The sequence below is a fragment of the Lycium barbarum genome, chromosome 12 (assembly GCF_019175385.1).
Source record: "Lycium barbarum isolate Lr01 chromosome 12, ASM1917538v2, whole genome shotgun sequence".
Classification (NCBI taxonomy): Eukaryota; Viridiplantae; Streptophyta; class Magnoliopsida; order Solanales; family Solanaceae; genus Lycium; species Lycium barbarum.
This window is the reverse complement of record NC_083348.1, coordinates 97,072,714-97,098,688: the sequence shown is the minus strand read 5'-3', so window position 1 is coordinate 97,098,688 and position 25,975 is coordinate 97,072,714. Positions and strand designations below refer to the sequence as shown.

The window sequence follows — 25,975 nt, the reverse complement described above, 5'->3', positions numbered from 1 at the left end:
GTAGTCCCACTTATCTGTTTGTACTAGTAGTCACAGTTTTGCTCTTTAGTTTCTTGTCCTCTGATTTGTGCTACTATTTGTTGTTTCTTGTACTTCAATTATCTTATTTATGCTGTGGTAGCTCCTGCTCATTTTTTCAGACTGCTTTATGATGGCCTTTTCACTTTCTTCATCTTCATTTTGATACTGCTTTAAATTGCTTGTCCTTATCTAACCTTTTTTGCCATGTTTTTTCTTGAGTCGAGAGTCTTTCGGAAACAGCCTCCCTACTTTCTAAATAGGATTAAGGTCTACGTACATTTTACCCTCTCGAAACCCACATTATGGGATTTCACTGAATATTTTATTGTTGTGGCTGCTTACTTAACCTCATAGATGTGTACTCCTAGGCTGTGAAAGAAAGGGCGGACCAGGAATTGAATTAGATGCATCGAATACCCTACATGTTATTTTTTAAGAAAATTAGGGAAAATTAGTTTAAATCACATGTAAATTTAATGAGAAGTTTTTATGGTATATAAATATTACAATATGTTTCAGATTACAAAATTTTCAAAAATTTATGACTATACAAATATTATTGCATATTTAAAACCGCAAAGCGTCATTTATTATGATTATTATTTAAATCTAATGAAAAAGGTCCCATGGGTCTAGCTTAATAAGCTTCATTGTTACGATGTCGTTACAGTTCCCGCCTCCGCAACTGTCTCTCTCTCTCTCTCTTCCCTACGTATTCGTTTCAATTTTCGCGTCTGCTTCTTCGTCACATCTTTTTCTCCATAGGAATATGTATAAAGTCCCAAGGATATATGAATCACAGCTGTCGGAAAGGGGTAATCACGCAATTTACTCTGTCAATTGCTTATTGGGGTTTAGGGAGCAGGATGATGGCGAGGTCTTTGAAGGATTTCACACGAAATTAAGGCTATAAGAAGAAAAACAAGGTTGGTTGTTCGATTGTCTATTTTACTCTTTTAGTTATCACTCCTATGTGACAAACCTCCATTGACATTAGGCATCACGCATCAAAATGCAAGCCAGTGCCTCATTAGTTTTATTCTTACTAGGCGGACATCCATCAAAAATGAAAACTCTGTATAGTTACTCTAACTACCTTTGGATTTGTATATACGTGCTCGATAGGAGTTAGAGAAAGCTGGCACCAAATCAAGAAAGATATCACTTTGGACAATTAGACTAAGCATCTCCCTTGTTTCTCTTCTTTAGCTAATGATGAAGCGAATCCCTAAAGTTAAACTAGTCCTTCAAAACATGAGTTTTTCCTTTGGAGAAATTGCTTATATAAACAAGGGCTACTCTATTGGAAGTTGATGCTTTTGCGAAACTTTTTTTTTTTTTTTTTTTTTAGCGTGTATATTTGCATTAGGAGATTCAGACCTTGTTTAGACTATAATTACCAGATTCCGTTTTCTTTCTGCATCACAGCTTTAGTAACGAGAATGGAAGTTTGGTTCATTTTCACTGCTTTTCGGAAGTGTAAATCAGCAGGGGGGATTTGATTATAGTACGGGCGATCTTGCTATAGTTTCAAAGGTCAAGTAAAAACTAAACTATGTGTGTTGCTCCCGAGTAATTCGGCGGCTTTCATCTCGTTGGACCGTACAATAGCTCAAAAAGCTGATTAATGGACAAAGAATATTAAGGGTGCTTTCCTATGGAAATTATAATGGGCTATATAACTTTCTTGTTCTAAAAAAATTCCCATTGGTGTAGATAGAAAAGGATCTGTTCTGTTGTTACAATTTTTTTTTTTTTTATGACATGGGAACCCGCAACCGCTACCCTTCGGGTGCGCACAGGGTAGACCCAGCTACCTTCGGATGTTGTTACAATTTTGTCATTGTTTTTACTTTTGATTTGGTTCCACATATGTGAGACTATTTTGATTTGAAAAAAATACATACTGAAGATGATACTCTTGACTCTTTCTTTCAATATACGATTTACGATGTTGATTAATGAGAAGGCAAAAAGTAAATCTTGATCAATTGTGTAAGTTTTTACTTGGTTTGGTTCCACATATGTGAGGTGACTTTGATTTAAATAGAAGATGCCAAAGATAACAAGCGACTCTCTTTCTCTATAATGAATGAAGTAGTTCATCCAACTGAAATGCAAAATAAATGTCCAAACAATGACCAAGAACATTGTTGATAGAATTTAAACAGAGATAATTGCTGAGGTAGTGATATAGGAACAAGGAAGATAGAAATAATTGTGAAGAAGTAGGGGAGAGAGAAGAAAGAGCAAGATAAAATCCAATATCTCAACCTTGGGGATCCTGACATCACACCCATGCCTAAATGCATTGAATTCTTTTACCTAGAATTCAACCATAAAGTCATTTTTTTTTAGAAAGTAAAAAGCTTTTCAATGATGTCAAAAGAGCATTAAGCGGGCGTTGGGCTATTTACAAGCATCAGCGGCAAAAGCCAGCCTTATGTATTCCTTTTTACACCAGCAAGTAAACAGTTAAACTTGATCTTCCAAATAATGTAGGATAGCCCTTCAAAGCGTCTTTGGTTCCTTCCCTTCCGGATAGTCCACCAAATATAGGTTGGGGTTGTGATCCATTTCTTTCTAAGCTTCTTATCTTTGCTATTTGCACCCCAACATTTCACCATATCGAGAGGTGACTTGGGCATTACCCACTGTAGTCCCGTCACACAGAAGAACATTTGCCATAGTTGCATTGTTGCTTCGCAATGGAGGAATAAGTGTTCATTGCTTTCACTATGCATCCCACACAGGAAACATCTCCATAGTTGCAAGCCTCTTCTTTTAAGTTCATAAAGTGTTAGACAAGCACCTTTAGCCACTAGCGAGGTGAAGCAAGCAACTTTGCAAGGTGCATTGGATCTCCATATTTGGGCTATGCCTATATGCTTTTCCAGGAATTGAAGGATAGTGAGAAATTGTATGATCTAACAAAAAAAATTCCCTTTCTATGGGCTTTCCAACCATGACTCCACTGTTAGCTCATGGGTAAGGGGTTCAATGGGTGGAGCTTCTTTTTTTTTTTTTTTTTTGACAAGGTTTGTGTGGTCGATTTTCTGCATCAAAAAATATGTTCAAAATATCGATGTTACTATATTACAAATGCATGAATTTGCACTTTTTCGCTAACCTAGAGGATCTTTGCGAGTCTAGAGATAATGGTTCTTTAAACTTAGAATCTTTCTTTAAGAATTTGTCTATTACTAACATTTAGGTTACCATTAGATCTAATCAAATCTTATTTATAATCTATCTGGAAGATGATCTAGATATAGGCTGGTCCAATTTATATTGAAGATCTGTTCGGTAAAAATGGGCGTTTGACAAATTTAATTATTTATATTATTTTAAAAAATTGCATGTAGGAATATATTGTTTGCATGTAAATTTATAATGTCTAGTTATGCTTTACATTATTGCCATCTTCAAGGTTTCATGCAACGAGATGTGAAGCCTCCTGATGGCATTTTGGTTATGAAAAGCGCAAACCTCGGTTTAATTAATTGGGGACTTTGCATAATTTATCATCCTGGACCTGAATATAATGCTAACTGGTTTCTAGGTGCTCTCTGCTTGTTTTCATATTTGTCTTTTGCCTGTTCGTTTTATCTGACATTTGTTTGCTAAAACAGACATTGTTTGTTTTCCCTTTGGTTTTTAAAGTTAAGCTGGGCGATTGAAATTTAATTTATTGTAGCTCCGCAATATCTATGTTCGGAGTCATGATCTGGATAAACTACTTTGAATTGCTTGCCCTTATACCGAGGATCTATCGGAAACAGCATCTCTACCTCCCGAGGTAGGGGTAAGGTCTGCGTAGACTCTACCCTCCCAAGACCCCCACTTTGTGCGATTCAACTGGGTGTGTTGTTGTTGTATCATCTGGATTAAACAGAGTAAAATCGTTCCCTAAAATTGAAGGAGGCATGCTTTGCTATTGTAGGATCTACTGGTTGTCTTTTGCAGGGGTGGATTGTTGGAAACACTGTGATTCTGCCGATTGTTAAGTTTATCTAATTATTAACTCAGATCAGCTTCTGTGCTGGATTTATTCTTGGTTAGCAGTCTAAGTCCAAGTGTCTATTTGGGTGGGTATGCGCTGTTGAGAGAGAGTAAATCTATTATAGCAAATGAATTTTGAGCTATCTTCTTCTTTTGTGTTATTGGGGTTGAGGCGTAGTAGATGTTATTGTTGTTTCCTTCTAGTTTTATGGATAAGTGGCTCACTGGGGTCGATGAGTGGACTGCCCTCTAACTTAGTTTGAGCATTCCTTCATCATCGGGACACAGGTGTACAACTTAACTGGAACTTATCAAATTTACCTTCTATTAGACAGCTCTGTCTTTTCTTAATAATTCTAGACTGAAAGGTCTACTTTGTTGCTTACTTGTTTCTGGTTTTGTTGACGTGAGTCCACATGTGCTTGTTACTCTCCCTTTTTTTCTTTGGGTATAAATTAGATTAGTACATTTCTTATGTATCTCATCTGAATTGTGGAGGGATGGCTTATTTGCTTATGTCATGTAAACATTCAATTAATTCTTCCGCAGATATTTAGAGGCCATTTACAAGACTTTGACTACTCATTTTACTTGTGGAGTCTTGGTTGTATGTTTTACAGAATGACAATAATGATCAACTTGTGAAGACTGTCAAGGTATGTAAAATCTCCACAAAAAAACTTATCATCGTTTTCTCTAAAAAGCTTAGTGATAGGAAGATAGAATTATTTTCCGCTATATCATATGCATTCTTTGGTGATTAAGCTGAATGTTAAGGAAGTATCAAATTAGGGTTTGCATATCCAGATAGTGGATCTTCGCGAACCGTGTGAAATTATTATTATGGTACTTTACTAGTTTACTTCTGACCTTTGTAGGATATTTATCTAGAAAGCAACATTGCTTTGAGAAAGCGTGGAAGTATGGTCTGAAAATTGTTCTGAATGAACTCAATTGATGTGTAAAAGAAATCATGGGTCATATGTGACGCCTGCACTCCTATTTACCTTATCAACAAAAAATAAAAATAAAAATAAAAAATAAACATGCACTGAGTTGGGGAAGAGAATAGAGTAATCTAGAAATAGAATTCAACTCTGGTTCATTGCTTGATGCTTTTGCCCCCAACCTATCAAATGAAGCTAAATGGTCTCCACTATTAAAATATATCCCACAAAGTTGGGACATATTTCATACATGAAACATGGGAGATTTCAAGTTTTGTTTCTATCCCCCTTCATGTTGCAGCTTGCAGAAGAGGCAGATAATTTATATGTCCGTCTTCTATACTTTTCCTTTGGGTTGTGGGGTGAGGATGGGCTTATACAAGAGCATTACGTCTATCTGGGGCTTCAGGAATCTTCCAACTCAAATAAGAATACAAACTTGAAGGATCTCTTTGATCAGTCAAGTTCTCGGTGCCCAGTCTTTCATCTATAGTGATCCATCATGTATTTCATGTGTGTCCATGTTTCGCATTTTGTTTAACTGTGGTCTTAAGTTACACAATTGCTTAAGAAAATCTTCACATATATAGCTTACTTAGCCGCATGGTAACTGAGGACTTAAGCATCATTAAATCTGTAGCCTCTTAACCCATGATAACTATGGTGATTCCCCTGCAAAATGGAAGTCAACCTCAGTTATTTTGTTAAATTGGCTGCTTAGTTATTTAACTATACTTATCTTACGCATATGATACGGGTGCTTCTGCATAAGTGATTTCTGATGCTATGAGTCAGTGAAAGGACCAACAAGATCAGATTACAACGGTATATGGGGGCTGTATGTTTTGCAATTACATGTCATGCTTTTGTCCGAGGTGCTTTCCTGATAAAACAAAACTGATACTTAGTGCAAACAACAACATATCCAGTGAAATCCCACAAAGTGGGGTCTAGGGAGGGTAGAGTGTACGCAGACCTTACCCCTAAGGGAGGCTGTTTCCGGGAGACTCTCGGCACAAGGACAAATCTGATACTTAGTATCTCTCTAAAATATCTCTCTGTGGAAATGGATAACTGGTTCAAGAGACCGATCAGTTTAGTGCTTATGTAAATAATTACCACAACTGGAATTAGATCCTCATCTTGCAGTCCGTCTTGCCGGTTTGGTGTGGAATCTCATGACGAATTAGAACAACTTATTGTTTTTTCCTAAGAATGATCCTTCTCAATAAACAATAAATGTTTCTATTTCTTGGTTAGACATAGCAGGAAACCGCGGTCAGTTTATTTGAATACATTCCACTTCTTCGATTTGTTGGTTATATCTCTATACCTAGCTCCGACTACTTAACCTTTTCCTCAACTTTGAGTTACCTGAGACCAGAAAAGATATGCAAATCATTTTCTTTGTTCGTTTCCTCTCATTTTTTGCCATGTGGTCATCTTAATTTTGTGCTTTGCTAAATCAGAACTATATGAATTGGTCCAGAGAAGATTAAGTTCTCTTGGAATGTAAGAGAATTTAATGTTACCACTGTCCAATATTTCTTGATTTGTCTTTCATATATTATTAATTAAATAAATAAAAAAAAAGTTTGTCTTTCTTGGCTTGCTACAAGAATTTGATCCCTTTGAGCAAAATGAAAACACTCTAGCATCATGACATTACTTGAATGGACTTGTTTTAAAGGATCATGTGATTGTATATGCTTGAGATCTAAGGAGATGAGGAACCAAATCTGATGGATGAATCATGGCCAAGAGACCAGTAAACAGCGAAAACATTGGATTATCTCATGCAAGAAAACTCTCAGTATTTGAATCAATATATGGAATTACTATGGATTATAATATTTGTAAATATTGAACTTCAGCACTTGAATTCCAACTGAAGTATTCAGATATTGGTTTTGAAGGTGGGATTCAAGTGAAACACCGAAACTAACACCATCAGAAGATGGCACTAAATATAACCAATAAGAATGTGTTTGTATTGTAGGATACAGTGGCTGAACCAAGGACTTTACTAAGAGGATCCAAAATATAAAGAGCAAACATACAACCCATGCATTTTTGCCTCTGAAGGGGTGCAAGATGAGGATCTAACTCCAATTGGTACTTGCTTACATGTAATGGCGGAGCCACATGCATCCAAGGAGTGTCAACCGATACCCTTTTGCCAAAAAATTACACTGTGTAGATACGAAAAAAGATTTTTTTTATGTATATATATTATGTGTTGAATTCCTTTAATTTCGTCGTATATTTACTTTTTTATATTTTACAACCTCTTTGTAAAAATTCTAGTTTACATGGGGATCTAAGTAGGCGTTTGGCCATGAAAACCAAAACTTATTCACTTTATTTGGAATTTTGAAGTTAGAGTTGAAGATGGTGTTGTGTTTGGTTATAGTTTTTGCAAAAAATATTTGATTGTTTAAATATAATGAAAGTGAAAAAAAGTGAAAACAAGGTTTTTGGTGTTTTTTAAATTTCAAATACTACTTCAAGTTGTATTTGAAATTCTCATAGTCAAACGCTGACTTTCAAATAAAGCAAAAAATTCCGGAAAAAAGTGAAAAAATTTCATGGACAAACGGGCCCTAAATATAGCTTCCCAAGTTGGGCAATTCTGTGAATTGCCCTTCTTTTGGGGTGGTCACGGAATTGCCCTTCTTTTGGGGTGGTCTTTAAATTTTGCCACTCATATTTGAAATCTTTAAGTTTTGCCCTTCGGCTAAACCCCATGGGTTCCAGGTTCGAACAGGCATACACTTGTGAAGGAATTACCAAAGTTATGCTGGACCCGGCATACTTATGCCTTATGGGCAGACTTGGCATAAGTATGCCGGGTCCGGCATAACTTTGGTAATTCCTTCACAAGTTTATGCCGGATCCGGCATAAAAGTTTGCCCATTAAAGTATGCCCTCAACGGCATAAACTTGTTAAGGAATTACCAAACTTATGTCTTATGGGCAGACTTGGCATAAGTATGCCGGGTCCGGCATAACTTTGGTAATTCCTTCACAAGTTTATGCCTGATCAGGCATAAAAGTTTGCCCATTAAAAGTATGCCCCCACCGGATGAGGGTACCTAGGAAGAATTTCATTGTCCTCCTTCCATTATTATTACAGAACTAAAAGACTTCATGGTAAAAACTTTGTGCGTGGCCTCTTCCACTCATCGTTATGTAAATGCTGTCAACAATTATCATAGTGTTAATACTCATGAAAAACTAGGCTTAGATATAATGAAACAAAATCACGACAACTACTCTTTTCTAACACTACCCCATAATATATTAACAAGAGCAGTTATAATATATCCAATACAGGAAATGTAGTAAAGAAAGTCTTTAGGCCACATTGACACAAAAACCACTTGAATTTTAATAGAGCATTTTGATGTCACAAAAAATTTGTAAAAAGTTGACATGAGATCTCAAAGTTATGCCGGACCCGGCATAAACTTATGAAGGAATTACCAAAGTTATGCCGGACCCGGCATACTTATGCCAAGTCTGCCCATAAGGCATGAGTATGTCGGGTCCGGCATAACTTTGGTAATTCCTTCATAAGTTTATGCCGGGTCCGACATACACGCGACCCAAACCTTGCCTTGCAGTTTTCTTTTTTAATTTATGCTTGAGCGGGGGTTCGAACTTAGAACCTCATGATTTCTGCGTGAACGTTCAGTGTTGCAATGCGAAGGGCAAAAATTAAAGACCAGCAATATGAGGGGCAAAATTTAAAGACCACCCCAAAAGAAGGGCAATCCGCGCAAAAAAATGTCCCAAGTTTTGCACAGATTGAAAATGAGAAGTGGATATTTAGAAAAGGTAATTAGTCAATTATATGAGAATTTGACAAATTGTCACCGTGTTAGGATTTTAAGTTCCAAAAATTTAAATGCCTTGTTTGTTAAAATATCATGTGTTACAGGAAAATTGAATCTTGTTAAGTGTGGCTAAATATATGAAGGTTCATATTGGAATATTACTTTTAGATTTTACTGAGGAAAACGTATTATCACTTTATAATGAGAGAGCAATGTCGACTCTTTGTTTCCTTATCTTCTTTTCTTATAATGGAATTCTGAACAATGTCATACAAACCAGGTAGGTATTTCTGTTCAGTTTTGGTTGCTGCATTAGTTGGTACATGGCTTGCATCTTGCACTAGTGAATAAAGAGGGCTATTAGTGTAAGGGCCCAAAAGAATCAGAATTCATCTGCATTTTGAAGATAGGTCCAAATCTAAACAAGGCAAATGGGCGGAGAAATTTGGATGAGCTTTTGCGTGAATAAGTGGAGCTATGGTAGGCTAAGAAGTAGACCTGCCTCTTCATAGACTATTAGGTTTCTGGGGATTTTGCAGTGCATGTGGTGCAGCCCACAATTCTGGGGTCTGTTGTTGCTTTGGGCAGTGTTCCTACTTTCCCCCTCTACTTCTCATGGCTCAATGAAACAGATATAGGATACTAGAGAGAGAGAGAGCAACAATGATTTCTAGTTTTCTACTGAATGGAGTGGTCACAAATCATTATCCACGCTCTAAAAGTAGGGTCACTTTCCAAAAAAAGAACTCTATGCAAATTGGTCTTTTCTCTGCATTTGTTAGTAGGCACCTTTTTTAGTGCAGCCACCGACCGAAGATGCAACTAGAGTCTATTAATTTTGTTCCATTGATTCAATAGTTATCAATGCCCAGCTTATCTAAACAAATATCCTTGTCAGTAGGCTACGAATTGCTGTGAGAAGAGTTCACGACTGAGTTACTTTTGAGAATTTTAATTTGACCATAATGTCTCGACGCAAGTTTCCAATATTTTTATCCGGGTTATGGTGCTACATGTATTTCATCACGAGTATTGTTAAACTTTTCTAGTTCAAAAAGATAATACATCTAGCAGTTGATGTGAGAAAGTAGCAAAACGACTCCAAATTCTTGTTTCCGAGGAAAAACAGTTGATTGTTGGAGCAGACTGACGCCGAATTTGTTGACAATTTCCGCAGTTCGCCACCAAATTTATTGGCCAGGCACGCTTGGCTAATCGTTTGCCGGCACCAAAATCTTAGAGATTCTGATATCAATTTGAAGGAGATAATAAACACGTAAAAAATAATTTCAATGTTATCTCTGAATGATTTGCGAACATAAATTCTAATAGTGAAAATCTATTTATTAGAAACTAGAAAATCTAATCGGATGGTATGCTTACTATAAATTCTATTTAGACACGCATGGTCTTCAATATGATTGTTAAGACTAAACATCAAGGCATTTTAGGGGATGATGAAAATTATTTCACAATAAATTTGGACTTAATTTTCAGTGCTTTTAGAGAGAAAAAATTTGGCTTTGTCTTCCTGATCGGAGATGTAGGTGAAACAAAACGGTTGGGATTAGGGTCGCTTTTGAAATTTGCAGTTGTTGATGACCTTAGTGTTTTATCCATACACCGACACGATGCCTTTCAATCAAATTTCATATAGTTATTTCAGTTGTTTTTAGCTCGACACACGTATGCTAAGATTAAATAAAGAAGTCTAATAATTATGTAAAACGACACGGGTATTACTGCCCGAAATGGGGCAAACTTAATCTTTTATCCTGATTTTAGTCTTTGATGTTATTCAATTCACATGAAAATCATAGATAAAAGATAAAAGATAAAAATACTATAGTTCATTTCATGAACGGTCACTGTGCAGTTACTTTATTGCACAAAAACTATTGAATTAGAAATCACTCTACTTTAACAAAGTTAGTATCACATAACTAAACTCTCCTGAAATAGCCCCCAAGTCCCCAAAACACAAAAGGATATGAATGATTCGCAGCCACGAACACTTGAAAATATAATTATATTAATAATATTATATTTAGTATATAAATATAATTGTTATATATTGTTAATTTAATATAAATATTATGAATAAATTGTTTTTAATTTTAGGAACCAAATGATGGGGAAAAAGAAAAGAGGCAGGTTCAGGACAGAGAAGGGCAAGTTTCTTCCAATAATTAATTGAGAAATTTGGCATCTAATTAGATTGCTACTTCTCCGTTTGGTTCCATTGGATCTTTACAAGTTCTATTCTACCCCACCTCCTATTATTAGCCTCTTCCAATTCCCATTTGTCTCTTCTCACCTTACACATGGCATATATTTTACATCTCCTCCCAGTCTACGGTCCCTTTTAATTTGTTCCTGTTCAAAGAATTGTTTAATTTTAGTGTGAAATCTAAGGATGAATTATATAAGATTATCTGAAGCTCGAGACTATCAAATCAAATATTAGGTATAAAAACATCTGAAACTTGCTCGCAGGTTTTGAAAAATCTAACTTCAGGTTCGTATATTTGAAGTTAGTAACTTCAGATGTTGATTTTTTTAACTTCAATCATGTATGTAAGTCTGAAATTAATTTTAAAACGGTTAAACTTATAAAAATTAAATTCAGACTTACATACATGATATTTAAAACGGTTAAACTTATAAAAATTAAAAAATTAATAAACTCGGAGCGGTCCTCAAATTGGCTATCTGTGTACCTGCTCCGTTCAAGACTTTCTCTGACCCGTCGATTCGTAGCTTAGAACTTCAAATATTATGAAAAGTTAAAAAGAACATAATTGGCATATATGAAAGAATAAAAGTATGGTCGTCGAATCAGATATTCTACGGAATAAGGGTCAGTTCAATATGCAATAAAGGTGGATATTATTTTTGGATATTTTGTGAGAACCATTCTACCATCTCCGTCAATCTTAATTAATATATCGTGGGAGAGGTCACATGATCGACAAGTAAATGTTAATGATATAGACATATCATTAAGATGAAAATGAAAATAGACAGAATGGAATGAGAGATTTAATTGGATCTTTCACTTTACTTGAATAGACGCATCACTAGTATATTATGTGTATAAAATAGGCCCATTTTTGACAATGATCGGTCAGGCTCTAAGCAAGCTGATTCTGTAAGCTAATCCCTATTCGGCCAATCCATCCATATTTAAAATTATAAACTTAATCTCTATCGTTAATAAACTTTTCAGCTACATATCAGATTGTATGGGTCCCATGCATGTTTAAGATAAACTTCCCTTGTCCAAAATGCATATTCCGTCAAATCAATTCTGCATCTCAAGATATTGTTCCTAAGAAAAGGATCTGAAACTATATATGATGACGTTTAATTCGTTATAGAGTTCACAAAACTAAATATGATATGCAAAGTCAATGATGATTTATTTTTGTCTAACAAATGTTCTGATATTTTTTTAATTTAACCTTTACAAAGTACTGTAAATTGATAAGTATTAGGCGGAGAGAGTGTATAAACTAAGGTGTATAAACTAAGGGTGTCTTGTATATAATCTAGATAAACAGTATTGAATGACACATTAGGACTGGGGACGAGACAAATAAAGTGAGATAATGCTAATTATGAAACTTGTTTACCTACTTCAATTCAATAAGGGTCGTAATTTTCTTAATTTTTAGAAGAAAAATAACTTTCAAATTATTTTGATTAATCAAAAATGAAAAATTGAAAAACATTTTATCCTTATCAGATACACCATAATAATACACCATAATAATACCCTATTCAGTTTTCCTGCATGGATATTTTTGAGCACCGGAGCATAGACTAGACCGTGCATGTACCAATATATATGCATAGACGACTTGTATGAATATGACATGATGATTAAACATAATACATTAAGGGGTCGTTTGGTGCATGGTATAAGCTGGGATATTCCGGCATAATTTTTTGTATCATATTTGGTAGAAGGTATAAACTTATCCTGAAATAAATTTATACCTTGTACCAAACAAAATATAAAATGCATCCCATCCCAAGAGATGGAATATCCCCTCTTATCCCACTTATACTGAGATTATTTCATACCATCTTTTAGATGGTATAAAATAATCCCGATAGATGGAATAAATTAATCCCATAATTATAATTCTGAAATAATTTTGCCTACCTACCAAATGATAGATGAATGAGGGAAAGGGATGTTATGAATTTGTTCTTATCCTTTCAGAAACTTAAAAGCTTTTAAGCCAGAGAGAGGGTCAGGGGAATGGAGGGCTAATTATCTAAAAGACACTATGCGGCCATGCTTTCTGTTTCAGTAAACTTTTTGTCTTTTGCACCTTATCATTCCCCCTTTCCCAAATTCAGGAATAATGACTTATCTACATCGCAAGTGATGAGGATTCGTATGTTATTTCCTTCCTTTCTTCACAATACTCGTCAAATATAATAGATAGATTTGTTAACTATTATTTTAAAAAAAAAAAATAATAATAATAACAACGACAACAACTTTTAAATCTAGCCTAGAAACCATTTGTGGTACTTTCTCTAATGGGAGTCTTTCAACGAACATTTAATAAGTACCTAAAATAAGTATTACTAAAAAGATCAATATTTATTAATGGGATTAAAATCTTGCACTTATACAAAAATATTAAGTGGTGTTGTAAGTATGAACATTCTGTTTCTCTTTAATTAATTAACGGAAAAGTTATGAGAATGTCGTAAAAGTATAATTCCCTCCGTTTCAATTCATTAATGTATATGAACTTATTTGATTGAGCATAAAATTTAAAAAGAAAACAAGACTTTTGAAATATATGGTCTTAAACATTCCAATAACATTTATTCAACTTATAACAACAACAACAACAACCCAGTAAAATCCCACAACGTGGGGTCTGAGGAGGGTAGAGTGTACGCAGACCTGACTCCTACCAAGGTAGGACGGCTGTTTCCGATTTATTCAACTTATAAGAGTTTTGAAATACGTAATCTCAAACGTGTCATAATATTTCTAAATCTATAGCGATTTCTCAAATTAACATGAAAAGTGAAATTTAAATTCAGTTGTTTCCAAATTTAAAAGGAATCATTCTCTCTTAAAACAAACCAAAAAGATATATATACTAGGAAGTAGGAATACGAGAAAAGAAGGAATTAGTGACTGACAAAATTCTCTTGGTAAACAACAAAAATCCCATGCTAATCTCATTTAGCTACGGATTAGCAACGATTTTATAAAAAATTCAATTAGCTAAGAGCCATTCAGCGACAGATTAGCAGAGAGTTACCGACAAATTTCATATCTAATTTCATGTTTTCTAGTTGTGTGTTAATTGAAATGAAGAGAGCATATGAATAATGATTCTAGCTTTTACGCAACATTATCAAATAGCAATATCGCGGTTTAAAACTCTATAAATAAAATATTGTAGCTATAATTAAATCTCCTTCCCCAAAAGAAGAGCCCGACAAATTTATTAGCAAACAACAATAAACAACTAAACCCCGAACCTTAATTATTAGTAAAACTATTATTGCCATTGTTTTGGAGTAATTATGTAGCTCTGGGTTTTCGAAAGAAATCCAAGATAGCGTCGACAAAGCATCAGAGCCCCATATAATACACAGTCAAATTAGCTACTGACTTCTGTATTTGAACATGTTATAATATAGGGCATAAATTCCTAGAATTAAGAAGATCCGAAATCATAGCATGGTTGTTAATCGTTCGTATCATTTCCAGTATTCAAGATTCAATTCTCGTACTGTTTGAATACTCAGAAGCGCTCATGTAATTGGCGTTCAAGAATTAAAATTGTAGAACTGGAACAAATACGTCATTTATGTATGAGTTTAAGTTGTACATATCTTTAGTGCTGATTTTTTTTTTTTTTACACCATTGAATAATAATAGTTTCTGCAGATAAGTGATCTCCTTAAACTATGAGATTTGTAATCCTGAAAATAAGACATGTTATCTGTTACAACGGATAAAGGTGTCTTGATAGGTCTAAAAAAGATTTTACAACGTGGGTCGATATTAGTTGAACTCTTATATACTCATATATGAACAGATGTCACATGCAATGAACCCTAAATCATCATCCAAAATGCTCCCTTGTCTCCCCTTTAATCTCGTTTAAAATATATAATCCTGCATTTATGCTAGGGTTTGTAGAATTCTCAAGGGACACATCCAGCACCTAAGCCTTGTTAATATACAAATATATATCTGCTGGCTTATCGTTTGTAGCTTCTTGATTAGGTAAAATCTTGGTCAAACACTCAGATGCATGCATATGTATATGATTATGAAACACTCAAATCTTGTTCATTTAATGATTCGCTAATTCTTACAAACTTGTTCCTTCAAAACCACCTAGCTGGTCACATGCTTTTTTCGGAGTAGTTATGGCTTTATTTGTATGAAACTTTGATTAATCAGCGTGCTGTCATGTCTGTTTTAATTACGTGTCTAATCACGCTACCAACAAAAAAATCTTCAGTATATCCCAATTATATATCGAAGATTTTAAGCCACTTGGACGTGACAGGATTATAATTTTTGTCATATAAATAGAGAGACAAGAGACGGCCAAGTAAAGTGTGAACAATATGGCTAAAAACGTGATAAATTAAATCAAAGGCCACATTTAGGATAGCTAGGAAAATATATGAATGACGAAGTACACAGTACAGAGAAACGAATGGTAGTGATCAACTATATATGCATATATAATTCTACACTTACTAGAAAGACATGGATTGCTCATCTGTCATTGTACCCATGCCAATGTAAGGTCATTTCGCTTGATGGAGCCGCAGGAGATATGAATATCGGGCCGTGTCACTGGTAAATGAGCAAGCAAGATCTAAATTCAAAATTACTGTCATGCTTACCATATATAGAGAAAGTTTCACGTACTTTAATCATGAAAAACACTAAGACTATCCTTGAGTTCGCTAATTGAATAACGTCGGTCTCTACTAAGATAGCTCATAAAAGTTGTTTCAGGTTCAAGGTTAAGCTTCCCTTATGAGAATTTCTTCGCTACACTCAGTAAATGCATATAGAGGAACGAACTGTCTTACAATTTTTGTTAGAAAACAATTCACATATACTATAATTATACCAAACAAAGCGAATCGATAACATAAATTAGGTAAATAAAAGGTGTATCATATTTATAAATTTATGATGACGTATATCAAAATACAGAGTGAAAAGATTGGTAAGGGTGATAATAGCTAGTTGTGTTTGGGGGTGGGGGGGAAGGAGACATGGTGCATAATCTTGGGGATTTGGCTAAGCCAAGGCCTCACCCTAGTGTCGGAAACTAGGCGTACAAGAGCCCAAAAGCAAACAAAACTGTAGTTTAAATTAAAACAATACATATGTAGAAATGACAGCTCCTTCCTGTTACATGTAATGTAATGTATATTCATTTCAATCTTCCAAAGTACAAACCAAATCCTTACTATCTCTATCTATCTTAGTATGTTTTTCTCTCTTTCCTCTGCCTAGCCCGACATTCTAAGCTGTACCGCACCAATATTATGGACATTGCCTGCTCTAATTTTCCTCTTTCAATTTTTTATCTTCGGCTAGTGCTAACATGGTAAATCAGTTTAATGAATACCATAATAGTAGTTTTCTCCAATGGTTAGGATGATTAAAAAGCTAGTAATTGATCATAAATCTATTTTCCCTTTTAGAATCTCCACCTAAAATTAAGAGGACACACAGGACTGATCACATGAATATATAATAATTTCCATGTAAATACTGCTATGTCATGATTAACTCACCTTACATCTATAACATCTACGTACGTGATGCCATTTAAATGCAAAAGTTAATTTTTCCGACCCAACCTCAAAGCTGGTGCTTTCATAATGGGACAATATCTTAATTTGGATCAGAAAATGAGTTTTTTCTAACGATGTCACGTGGATATGAAATTAAGATGAGTTGCTGAGTGGCAATTAAGGTACTGAATTTAGCAACTTTCAGCATTTGTTCTCTGATAGTCTCATAGACAAACATACACAGTTGAATTATTCTTTAGTTACAAGAACTACTTTTGTAATTCTAATTAAGGCAATAAATTAAATATTGAATCACACCATCTGCAAAATTAACGTAAGATTAGGGTAAGCGTTAAAAACCTATGGGGAGTATGGTAAAATTAAACAAATTTGAAGTCAGTAGTTTAGTGGCTCAAAACACGCAATATTACACATGTATATTTAATATTTTAATTAAAATATCCAAGTTGACCAGATAGACGAGTGTTGCCAGGTCAAAATTGAAGGTATCGATAACAAAAGACCCTGTCAGATACCAACCGCAGAAAGTCATGGCCAAGCCACCATCTTTTTCAGCTAGACCTATGGATATACTCCCTCCGTTCCGTTTCATAATAAGTATGATCTTAGAAAAAAAAACATGCGTATTAAGAAATTAATTCAATGTGAATTTTACTAAATTATTTTTATATAATAAAAATAAATTACTTTTTTCTTCTTGATTAGAGCATGCACAAGTAGTAAACCTTTTGACATGAGAAATCTAACAATATTAAGAGCCCGTTTGTATTGGCTTATAAGTTGCTTATAAGCTGTTTTCAGTTTTTTTGAGTGCTTGGCTGGCCAGCTTAAAGTCGTTTTGTGCTTAAAATAAGCTCAAAAAAATAATTGGGCCCATTTGACTTAGCTTATCTAAAGCAGCTTATAAGCCAAAAAAAAAAAAAAAAGTTAGACTACCCCAACTTATTTTTTTTTAGCTTATAAGCTGTTTGCAGCTTATAGGCATAAGCCCATCCAAACAGGCTATAAGTTACAATGTAGCTTTTCCAATCATTATTTAGATGGTACTTTAACTAGTCAATTTTTGTCTAAGGGTAAAGTTGAAAAAACTAGTCAACTTGATTACCTAATGTGACACTTATTATAAGACAAAATATTTTGATTAAGATGACACTTATTAAGGGACGGAGGGTATAAACAAATACCAACTCTCACCAATATAAGAAAGCAGCAGATCAAAAGGATTGGTTGAATTAATAAACTAAAAGTATGTTTGGACAATCTTGCAAAAAGTACTTGTATTTAAATTTTAAAAATAAGTTTTCTCAAAAATACTATTGAAAGTTTTAAAAAGCTTTTTTGAAAGAGATTAGTAATTTATTTTTGACTAATCAATTTGTAAAAGTATTTTCGCAATATTAAAACAATAATTTCTGTTTTGCCAACGTTTAAAAAATGCTTCTAGAAAAAAATTAGCTCTTGAAAAACAATTTATGCCGCAACTCCTTTTTTATCTTCTTTCTAAAAGCTTGATTAAACTTCTCAAATCTTTAAAATAAGCATTTTATTATAAAAAAAAAAAATTGTGCAAAAGGTTATAAGTAGTCGTTTGAATTGGTTGATATTTAAAGAAAATGAAGTTAAGTTGAAAAAGTAAATTTAAAAGATTAGGAATCGTGTTTGAACATGAAAAACATAGTTAAAGTTATGTGAGTAAAAAAAATTTAAAACTATTAAAACCTGGTTGAAGTTGAAATAATTGACCAGCTTAACAAAACATTTGTTGAAATAATCCCCGAATAAACTGAGTAAGCTAGTTATAAATCCAAATTATTAATGCCTCGAGCCACACCACCAACTAATTGGGTCAACTCACTCAAACTTCCCTTTCCACCAACTGTCTTTGACACACAAGAATCCTACATTAACCCACCTTGTCAACTTAAAGTCCCCCTTGACCACGACAATTAGCAGCATAATTGTGAACATGTTGAATACGTATCCCAATATTTTTCACTCTTATTAGAATTCATATGATATGATTAGGCAATTAGTTAGCTAAGGTTATAGGGTTTCCAAAATATTTGGCAGGAATATCTACTAAGAATATATTAAGCATGTGGGAAGGGACATTGCATGATATGAGGACTTGGTTGTTTGAGAATGACCCTACCAACTTCTTTGTGCTTCGTGTTCATTTGACTTTCTCAGTATGATTGGCTGAAAAGTTTATGTACGGACATTGAGTTAGATTATGTAAAGGGTGCAAGATCCCTGCCATTATCATAACGAGGCTTTTGTCTCTAATTGTTTTTTCTTTCTTTATCTATTTAATTTTTACTTCTTTATCTTTCTCTGATTCCTTTTCTTTTCTGTCTTAAATTATTTTAGGAAAGGAGTAGCTAGGTCTATGAATTATAGAATAGGTGATAGACGCAAGAAGAGAAAAACGATCATATTGAAATTTGGACCTTGTATTATTTAAGTGTATGTGAAGTTGCATCCATTCAAAACATTATAAATCTAATTCTAACCTCAGGCGCAAAGAATTTATTTTCTGCCCTGTTAAGAAAATTTATCTTGAATCGACTAACACCAAAAGCTAATTCACGAATTAATAGTTGTTCATGACCATTTAAAGATATTACATTACAAGTACAATTAATTACATCGCATAAATAATTATGTTAAGAAAATGAATTTTGAATCTCACGATACATAATTTCAAAAGTCAGTTCATAAATAATCAAAACTAAATGTGGAGATTAGTAACCATATGGGAATCTAAAACTTTCCCTTGTGTATGTTTTTTTGCTTTGACTGAGATTGTTCGCTTTTGTATAATTCTTTCTTAGAAATCTTCTAATTACCGATTGTAGATGCTGGCGGTAATGTTGATAATAGAATCTCTCCTTGTCTTGTGGAGAACCATTCAAATTGAACAATCTTTGTGGTCCTACGTTAAAGTCTTGTCTTGGTTGACTGATTGCTAATGCTGTGAACGATAATGATGTGGCTGAATTATATGACAATCTGTCTTGAAATATTAATCAATCATCGACACGATCAAAAGCTTAATTTCTTTATTTTTTCGAAAGTTTTGGTGGGATTAAGATTGTTAACCAACTCGTTAATCATGTGTCAATGATAATTATTGTGCATAATCACCATTGGATTATCAAATCGTCATCTTCAGATCATGAGATGCTCATCCTCCATTACATGAGCTAATCCATATAACTGACGAAGATTCTTTTTTTCGTATATTCAGTGAGAGCACTAGCTCAAGATTATTATTATTTTTTCATTTTAAATGGCATAACGTTGGCCAAGAAAAAAATAATAATGGGATGAAATTTTAAATATTGAGGAAATCTCTTGGATTATCTTTTCTTGATTCCAAATCTCTAATAGAGTTTTCACAGTGGTCCTTGGTCATGATACCAAGAATAACTATAATTCTCATTAATTTGATCCAGAATTTCTATGATTTCCAAAATTGACTAACGATAGGCAAGAATATCTCAGGGCTAGCTCATGATAATTAGCATATTTCAAAATTCACTTTATTCTAATATTCCAATAATTTCTGTCGCCCTCGAACAGTTGGGAATATATACGTAATATTCTTATTTTGCCGCTTTGACTATCAATCAATAGAAAAAGAGAGAGAGAACATTTCTAATTAATTCATTTATATTTATTGAAGTACGTTTGGTAGAGAACACTGTTAACTGTAGAATAACAAAATGAGATTAATCAAATGTAAAGATATGACATCACGTAAAGTATATATTGGCATTGACAAAATCGTTTTCATGAACACTATACATACATTCAGTAATAGTTTTTCTTTATGCCTGGGAATTCTTTATGAACATGGTACGGTCGTTGTGGTCACCAAATAATTCTTCCACGCTTTGGTTTTCATTTTAGCATCTTCGCACTTAGTTAATTACAAAAGGAAATAGTTGAAAGAATTAGTTCCCTGAGAATGTCTAGTAAGATACATAGATGTAGAGATTTTTTACAAGTTTTTACTGTGTAAGTAGTTCTGTTTGAGGCTTAGATTTCATTAGCACTCTTCCTAGACGGTGGTTAATGGAACTAGGTGTTGTTCAGATTGTTATTATGTTTGTTATTAATAGTAATATTCACAGTTGTGACCACACTTAGTTACTTGTATTATCGTCCTCATTAACATTTCCAAGCTCGAGCTTTCAAAAATTCAAGAAATTAAACTTATTTTTGAAGTTTTGGGAAGTTTTGAAAATCGAGTTTGAAACTTTTAACTTCTTTTTTAAATAGCATAAAAGAGACATCTCTTTTCAAAAACTCAATTTGCACACTAATTTTTTTTAAACAAAAAAAAATCTAAAGAACCTACATTATTAGGGTGGGAATATTCAAGTATTCAATACTTTAGTACACTATATCCTACTTTGGAGATATGTAGGATCATAATATCCTTTGAGAATGTGTCTGGTAGTTTGGTGAAAAATGTTGTAATTTTGTTATATATGTTTCAAACAAATATTAAGACCAAAAGACGGAATAAGAGTATTCTGTCTATTACGTACAAAGTCCTTAATTTATGATATATTATATGCTTTCAGGGTATTATTAACATTAATTAACCAAGTCATTTCGAAAAGGTTATTTCTTCCTTTTAATTTTAGTATAGAAAGTAAGCTTCACTTGTAATATAAAGGTCTTGAAAGTGAGTCTTTAGTGATATCTAACAGGCATCGACAATTTCATGACAAAATAGAAGAATGCTCCAGGAAAAGATAGAGGTATATATATATATATTAGATGCATCTGCGTAATCATTTGTAGGGAATAAATAATATAATGCTACTCTAAAATAGAAGAATATCTCCTCCTTTACAGAGATATATAATGTATTATTTATGTTCCTTCATTATCATAATAGGTGGTTGGTAGCTTGTGGTTTGCTTTGATTTTGGTTCTGTTTTGGAAATTGAAGTTTGTGGCAGGATTTGGATTTGAAAAATGAGTAGTTGAAATTTGAAGAAAGACATAAAACTCAATAGATTGAAAACGTCTCAAATGGATTTTCACATAGAAAAATTTAGAAAAATAAAGCAGATTAAAACTTTTAATGAAAGAAAAAAAAATAGGAATGTTTTGTATTTGAAATGAAGTTGTTTAATTGTTTTCTTTTGTATTGGAAAGAGAACATGTTAAGTGTTTTTTTTTATTTCTATCCGATGTCTGGTATCCGCATTGAAGCCCGACTATATTCAGATTCTTGCCGCGTAAAATTCCATTCAGGGAAAAGTGCTTCCTACCAAAAAAAAATGGTGCACTACATTTGTTGATGGTATAAAGTTATTATTAAGTTCTAGCGGAGGAAAAGGACTATTCAATAGACTATAAAGTACTTTACAAAAGCATATGCTATTAGATTTTTTTATTTTTTTTTGTTAAACAATACGAACAATCAAGATATGCTTTAATTTAACGTTAATTGCTCCTACTTTATTTGCGTATGAATAAATATAGTCCTCTCTCTCGAGTCTCAATCATTAGATGCCTGACTTTGTCATTAGAAATTTTACTAATTAAATAACAATATACTTAACAATAAGTTAGTCAATTCACCAGAGAAATTGATGTGAATCTGCCAAAAAGATAACCAGAATTATAACTTGTAAAAGAAGCGCCATTGGTCCTCCATCCTTTCCTAGTTTCCTTTCACTTTCTTTGAAACTAAATGTGTCTTTAAATACACTCAATTATTTTTTTGGTCATGATCAACTGTACTTTTTAATCAGGTCATAATTGGAAAATATCATGGCTAATATTAATGAACTGCCAAACTATGCTCGTGCGATGAACGGGGCCCAACATGATTAATTTGGTTACTCGATTTAGTTAGTCTTTATATGAAAAGGATACCGCGAATCTCCTTAGTGAGTCTATATTTTTTTTCTTTTCGTCTTATTTTCCCTTAATTTCTCAATTGTTGTTAAAATTTGTATTATTTTGGTTATGTCCGCCTCTTTTTATATTTAGTAAGTTGACAATTCAAATATCTTGCATGTCAAGTTTATAATCACAAGATTCTCGTGTTTAAATCTCTTGACAATACGTTCATGCCTTCGTAACAGAAGAAAAATGGCGGCGAATTTTCTGAAACCTGTATCTAATTCCTATCAATGAATCACTGGAGAACAATTCAGCCAAATTAATCTAATCTTACGTCTTGTCTAATTATTATTTCAATTTGAAAGCAAACATATCAAAATTAGCAACAAAGAAAATTACTTCATCTCATGTTTTTAAATGAGATTAGTTAAGTAACTGTAGCAGAAATTTCTCTCTTATGATTTTACTTTTAAATACTTAAGTCGTTTGGACTACAACTTTTGAGAAAAGTATTTTGGACAAAGAAAATGTAGAAAAATATAGCAGAAGAAAAGTTAATCGGAGAGACCTTCTGCTAGCCCAAGATCGTTAACTAAGATCGGAAGATTCAACTACAGAAGAGGAAGCTATGGAAAGGAAAAGTTTACTTGAATTGGCTTGAATGAGTTGTGTTGGATTAACTTGGCTTGATTACAAATGACTAAGGTCATCCCTATTTATACTGGTCTAAGGATGGTTCTAGATAGAATTATCTAGACATATCTACAAAATATCTAGTTAGCCTTATCTTCTAACACTACTCTAGAATATCTAGATTTTTCTTTAAGATAATTATCCAAGATCCTACACTAGACTATTCTAGATCCCTTACTAAATATCTAGGATTTTTTGTACCTAAAAAAAATCAACTTTACTTCTTCACACTCCCCCTTAAAGTGATTTTTTGGAAATTACCCAGAGCTTGTTGCGGAAGAACTCAACCGAAGCTTTTGGGCTTGCCTTGGTGACGATCTCAGCAATATTTTCCCGACACTTCTTACTTCTTCAAATGATGATGGTTTTCCGCTAATAATTGGGCCTCCAAAGAAACATGAATATGTCTTGATAAAATTTCCATCTCGGTAGCGGGTAGACTTGCCACTATTTCTTTTTGGCCTTTGCGAACCACGTGACTCATCTTCATGCTGAACTTCACATTCTTGAGTTTCCAGGCTCCCTCTTTCTCTTAGCTCCTTGACAATTGTGTTATTTGGAGAAGCACCTAATTCAGTGATGATCTGACCATTAATTTCCTTCGAAGCCTCAACACCAACATAGGATCCACCATTAGATTCCCTTTCCAACTCCTCGATAAATTGTTTGGCAGCTTCAGAGCTTTCAAAAACCATACTGCTTGTATCTCCACATGAAATTGAGCCTTCAAGGTCAACCTTTTCATTTATTTGACCGTCGGCTTCTCCATCTGCTTCCAGTATTTGATCTGAGCTAGTGATTGACTCTGATACGGCAGATGATTGACCAGAGACTTCAACTTCCACTACAACTCCCTCAATGCTTTCTCCGAAATGGTCACCATTACTATATATAGTTTCAGACACTACCTGCTCAGGTTTTACTTCAACATCTCTCACGTCTAGACTTTTATTACCAGCATCAGGATTTGCTTCATTGATTTCCTCGATAGCAGCTGCCACGTCACTAGTCTGAACGTCTTTGGAATCTTCTTGCTTTTTGTTGATGACATCGATGCCTTCCTTCTCCACGTGATGGACTGTATTGTCTCTTGAATCCATGATCCAGTCTCTTTCGAAATTGAAGGAACCCAGGGCATCTACTACTTGAGTCTCAGCTACGACGCACCTTCCCCCGTCCTCTTCTTCTTCAGCAGCTTTCTCAACTTGAGTCATGTTGCTCTCTTTTGTTCGGCAATATCTTTTTATGTGTCCTATTTTACCACACCTATAACACTTCAAAGTCTTCTTATAGTTATTAGTAGACTCTCTCTCCTTTTCTGGCGAGTTGGAAACACTTTGAAATTGGGAGTGTGGCGTATCTGTGAATGTTTTTCCTTTGAAGTTCCTCTTGTCGGCTACAAGAGCATTTCCTTCCCCTTCTTTAAAGCATACACTAGCCATCTGTTTGGCTAATAGCTCCTGTGATGACAACAAATTCTCAAACTCCTCCAAGGATGGTAGTTGAGCCCATCCTTGAATTGATGTAACAAAAGGAATATATTCTGGCTTCAAACCACGAATGATAATTCTTCTCATTCGTGCTTCAGAGATAGCCTCGTCGGGGTTTAATAAAGAGATCCCTGAACATAAATTCTTAAACTTCAAAAAGTACTCAGCAATAGATAGATTACCTTGAGTGGTGTTCGCCAATTCATTCTCCAATATCTGTAGTCGGGCTTCATCCTTCTTGTTGAACAGCCGATCGAGGGTCCTCCATATCTCATGAGCTGATTTGCACCTATAATATGATCAAACAAGTTGTGAGAGATGGGCCTCTTCAGGATGAACTCCGCCTTCGCATTAATATGCTTCCACTTCTTGTATGCACTGCTATTTTTCGGTCCGTCAATAGGAGAATTTGTGTCACTCCCATTAATAACATCCCACAAATCCTCGCCCACAAGGTATGACTCCATATATGTCTACCATACCTTGTAATTGGACTGATTCAACAACTCCATCCCCAGTCCATTAACACGACCGCTCAAATCCATCTAGAGAAACCAGTTGAATCTACCACTAACCCGATCTTGAAACAAAACCCAGCAGCCAACGTATGGTTATGGCTCTGATACCATGCAGAGAAATATAGCATAAGAAAAGTAAATCGGAGAGACCTTTCGCTAGCCCAAGATCGTTAACTAAGATCGGAAGATTCAACTAAAGAAGAGGAAGCTATGGAAATGAAAAGTTTACTTGAATTGGCTTGAATGAGTTGTGTTGGGTTAACTTGGCTTGATTACAAATGACTAAGACCACCCGTATTTATACTTGTCTAGGGATGGCTCTAGATAAAATTATCTAGATATATCTACAAAATATCTAGTTAGTCTTATCTTCTAACACTACTCTAGAATATCTAGCTTTTTCTTTAAGATAATTATCCAAGATCCTACACTAGACTATTCTAGATCCCTTACTAAATATCTAGGATTTTTTGTACCTCCAAAAAATCAACTTTACTTCTTCACAAAAAACGCTACCTTGAAAAAAAAAACTGTCTTAGATTGTTGTACTTTTGCTTTAAGATTTATGAGTGTTTGGTGAGAGGAGTGATTTTCGTCGCGAATTTTTTAAAATAATCAATTCTTCAAAACCTATTTTCTGGAAAAAGCTTCTAGTCTAGAGAAATATAAATACTTACGGAAAATCTTTTGCAAGATTTAAGAATATCCACTACAAAATGCGACCTACATAATTTGTGTATTTTATAAAT

At 34.0% G+C, this 25,975-nt stretch overlaps 1 long non-coding RNA gene across 1 annotated transcript; it reads left to right on the top strand.

Annotated features, from left to right (window-relative positions):
- Positions 1-638: 638 nt before the first annotated feature.
- On the top strand, positions 639-7,360 carry LOC132623315 (uncharacterized). Its single transcript, XR_009576194.1, has 3 exons — positions 639-947; positions 4,573-4,679; positions 6,970-7,360. It is a non-coding gene; the product is annotated as an uncharacterized LOC132623315 (long non-coding RNA).
- The last annotated feature ends 18,615 nt before the right edge of the window (positions 7,361-25,975 follow it).